General features: G+C 44.8%; 1 protein-coding gene across 1 annotated transcript in view; it reads left to right on the top strand.

The window, feature by feature from the left end:
• Nucleotides 1-4,547, top strand: part of Stag1 (stromal antigen 1) — a 335,960-nt gene that overhangs the window by 430 nt on the left and 330,983 nt on the right. The gene's annotated exons all lie outside the window — the stretch shown is intronic.

Below are 4,547 nucleotides of genomic sequence, written 5' to 3'. Positions count from 1 at the left end.
CGCGGCGACTGCGGGGTGGCCGAGCGCCCGGGACCTGCTGTGGGCGCGGCGGGCACTCCGCTCTCTCCACCCCTCCCGCGGGCCGCGAAAACGGTGCCCCCGCCCGTCTGGGCTCTCCGGAGCGGTGGCGCGGAAGCCTTTGTGGCGCGCTCGGGCCCGCCGCCAAGCCCGCCCTCCTCCCCCCCCTCCCCGCCCGGGCTCTCGGGACTCGCCCGCGCCGGGGCCAGCCGAGGCGGGCTGGCGCGAACGCCTTCCGCCGCCCTGCGTTTCTGCGGTGTTTCGGCGGCGGCGGCGGCGGCGTCACATGACAACGAGCTCGCCTCCGCCGAGGGTCCTGGGGGTCGCTCAGCTTGACTGCTGGCCCAGGCCTCTGCTGGCTGGGGTGGGGCAGTGGGCCGGCGACCCGGGCGGACGGGGCGTCGCAGCCCGACTTTCCCGCTATCCGCCGTCGCAGCTCCGGACGGGGGGCCTCCGGGTCAAACGTGTCCAGGCCCGAGCACTGCCCCGTTAGTTTTCCGATCCCCCCCGCGGGAGAGGAGGCCAATAAAAGTTGTTTTTCCTCCTCTCTGGAGGTGGGGAGGGCGGGGTGGAGAGCCGGGAAAACCGAGTGTTTGGAGTTCTACCTGAGCCCCACTTGGAGGGGTCTGAACTGGGTGCCGTAGGGACCACAACCTTTCCTGGCTCTCGGGTTGTCACGTCACCCGCTTCTGCCTACGTTCGAATTGTTACTGATTCTACATTGCAGGCAGTCGGGCCCTGGGAGAGTTAGGTCCTGGGATTGGTTTTGGAGCCGAGTAGACCCCAAACATTGCAGTTTGTGGTAGTGAATTATCCGCTGTTGAATTTGAAGTTGATGTTGAGATGAGGGGGTATGTGTGTTCTTTCCTGGTTGTGCTTAGAAACGACTCTATTTTCCATCTCAGCAAAAGTCGTGTTTGTCAAAGTACCTCAATCCGCATAAAGTTGTATGGTTTGTAACTTAATGGAGACTGTAACTTTACCTTTAGATTTCCTTGTGTATTTTTTTAAAATAAAAATTGCAAATTCTGATGGTGAAGCTCATGCAAATGTACAGAACACTGAGAATAAAAACGGTGGTCTCATAATGTATATGAGTCGAGGCTTAAAATTTGGTCAAGAAATACTGAATGAACCAGTAATGTTAATGTTATTTCATTGTTTTTCATTATGGGGAATGTAACACATCCCCCCCCCACACCAATAAATTTATTAAAAAACCCACAGGTGTTTTGCTAGTTTGTTCTTTGCGTTTTAATATGGTACCTTGGGGTTCTGTCTGGTGGTCTGTGCCTGTAATTCTGGTTACTCTGGAGACAGGCAGGGGATCATAAGTTGAATCTAGCATGGACATCTTCTGAGATACTGTTAAACAAGTAGAGGTGTAGTGTTGCCTATTTTTTGAAGAGATTAATACAGTTACTGTAGTATGGCCATCCCACCCCCACCCTCCCATAGGATCTTGCTGTGTAGCCCAGGCTGGCCATCTATTCACTATGCAGTCCTGATTGGCCTTTAATTTAGGGCAGATCTTTCTTCAGCGTGTGGAGCTATGAGATTACAGGTAGGTGCCAGCCAGGCCAGCCAACTACTGAGTGTCTCTTGCTTTTTCAGAAAGGATCTTGGTATGTAGCTCAGGATGGCCTTGAGTTTATAGCAGTTCTTCTGCCTCAGACTTTCAATTGCTGCCATTCCAGCCACACTTAGCTTTGAAAGCCTCTTTTAAAAACTTAAGAAAGCTGTGTTGCAGTTTGAACTGAAGTTTCTTGAGACATCCCCTAGGTTTGTGATCTAGGAATTATTATTATTATTATTATTATTTTTTAAACTATTTCAGCTTTTTTACCATCCTCATTTCTGAAGTTGGGATAATACAGTGGTTCTTTTGCAAACTGAAAAAGCCCGTTTTAGCTAAAACTTAAGCAATTTATGGTTACCTCCTCTTTTCCTTGCTTTATTTCTAGATGGATATATCTTAATAATCTCAGTACTGTAAGAGATTCAATACATCCTTGTTAGCTGTTGATCAGATTCTGTAATCTTTTATATATATGTGTGTATTATACATATATTCCTACACATATACACACACAGTCTTAGTAACAGCAGTTCACAAAATGACTACTACAGGAATCAATCTCTCTGACTTTTGTCTCTAATTTCTGTAGATTTTATGACCTCTTTCAAAAGTTAACCTATGAGGTCAGGCCCACCCAGATAATCTTTTATGTGAATTCAGTTAACTATAGGGACATTAATTACATAGACAAAAATATCTTTCCCCTGTAGTGTAATCACAGGAGTGCTAGCCTGGTGTATTTACAGGATCTCTCCCACTTTCAAGGAAAAGATAGTGTGATAACTCATTTATTTTCTGCTGATGGGGAGAGAAGTATCTTCACATTTTTACTCTTTAAAATCTGGACATAAGAAAAGGACACAACTAAAACAGTAATCTCCCTTTCCTCCCCCTTTCCTCTCTTCCCCCTGATTTTCCCCCCTCCTTTGTCATTTTTATCTTTCTTTGCACTACTAGGTATGAACCCAGCATCTATGTTATATGTTAGAATAGCTACATTCTCTGTCTGTACTTTTATTTACTTTTGAATAAGACAGGGTGCTAGTGTAACCTAGGTTGGCCTTGAACTCCTGATTCTCCTACCTGTATCACTCAAGTGTTGGGATTATAGCCATTCCCCTACTACCATATTTTTAAAATTTTGTCTGTGCCTGGGTGGGCATGTGTTGCTGAAGTCAGTGGATAACCTATGGGATTTTGGTTGTCTCTCTACCATGTGGGATCTGGGGACCAAAGTCAGATTTTGAGGGTTGTCAGAAAATTCTTTTATCTGCTGAGTTTTGCTGCCCCTGCCCACCCTCACTCCTTTTGGGGCACAGGGTTTCATTGTGAACCAAAAATAGAAGGAATTTTCATGTATAAACCATAGAGTGAGATGATTCTTAATGTAGTAAGTAGGGTTTTTATCTCTTACTACTACTAAGTAAGGGTTGAGTTTTCTGTTATTTGGTAGTTACAGTACAGGATCCCAGTTGAGCTGGATCACCCCTAAGTGCTTCCCTCAAGTTTTCTTTGGATTCTGTAATTTTTTTCCTGACTCTCTCTCCCTCCCTCTATATGAGTTTGTATGCATGCCAGGTATGTACTTAGAGATCAGATAACACGAGAGTCCATTCACTTCTTCCACCATAGGGTTTCCTGGGATTGAACTCAGATTATCAGAGTTGGTAGCAAGTTCCTTTACCTGCTGAGCCATCTTGGTTGCCCTTGAACTCTTTTCAATTTCTCCATATCAGTGTTTAAAGAAAATCTCAAATCTCTGCCTCCCTTTTACATTTGATATTTTTTTTTATTTCAAAAATTTAAGTTTTTTAAGTTTTATATGTGTGTAGGTGTATGTGTTCCACATTATGCACGTGGAAGTAAGAGGACAACTGGAGATTTAGTTCCTTCTTTCATGTGGGACCTGGGCATTGAATTTAAGTCATCAGGCCTGGCGGCAAGCATCTTTACTTGCTGAGCAATCTCGCTGATCTTTTCCCTCTTTAAATTTTTTTTTTCTGTCTGGAGATGGAGTCATGCTGAGTTTTCCCAGGTTGGCTTGGGACATGGTTATTTAGCCTAGGCTGGGCTAAAAATTTCAATCTGAATCTTTCTGAGTGCTGGTATTACAGACATTTGCCACCATGTAGCTGCTAAGTTGGATCTTTTATTTTTCAATCAATGCTGGGGAAGCCCTGCCTGCTTTATAGAGTACATTCTTTTGTGCTGTGGGTGGAAATGATGAGCCAGTGAGTTGTCCAACTGTTTCTATGGAGTTTTGCTATAATTAAATACATATCATAATACCTTTTATCTTGCTAGGTGCTAGCAGTTAAAAAGCATTTTACATTTTAACTTAGTACAAACATACATGTAATAAATATAATCAAAATAGCAGATCCTTCATGAAATAATATTTAACCTTTGTGAAGAACAGTTTATTTCCACTTTTTATTGAGAATGCTAGTTACAACCTAACAATGATATGACTCACAGTAGCCTTTGTTGAATTGTAATCAAGAAAGTGCAAAGTAGCAGGGCGGTGGTGGGGCACGCCTTTAATCCCAGCACTCGGGAGGCAGAGGCAGGCGGATCTTTGTGAGTTCGAGACCAGCCTGGTCTACAGAGCTAGTTCCAGGACAGGCTCCAAAACCACAGAGAAACTGTTGGACTCTAGTGTCCAAACACTGAGAAGGAGTCACTCCCAGAGACCATCTCATACACCACAGCTGATGCAAAAGCATGAGGATTTTATTAATTCTGTCATGACAGGGTCCCCCAGCATTTGGGAAGCCGAGGGACCCCGAATAGTGGGTACAGTCTACTTTTAAAGGGGCCACAGAAGCAAGGGGGGTTGTTCTTTGACTATTCTGATTGGCTTATTTGAAAGGGCTATTGCCAATAATTGACTGGAGAGCTGTTGCCAGATCAGATGAGGTAAGAGGTCATTTTGACCCCGTTTCCCAGG

The sequence above is a fragment of the Microtus ochrogaster genome, unplaced genomic scaffold, assembly GCF_000317375.1.
Source record: "Microtus ochrogaster isolate Prairie Vole_2 unplaced genomic scaffold, MicOch1.0 UNK24, whole genome shotgun sequence".
Lineage (NCBI taxonomy): Eukaryota > Metazoa > Chordata > Mammalia > Rodentia > Cricetidae > Microtus > Microtus ochrogaster.
Note: the sequence above shows the minus strand (reverse complement) of the source record. Positions and strands in the feature narration are given on the sequence as shown.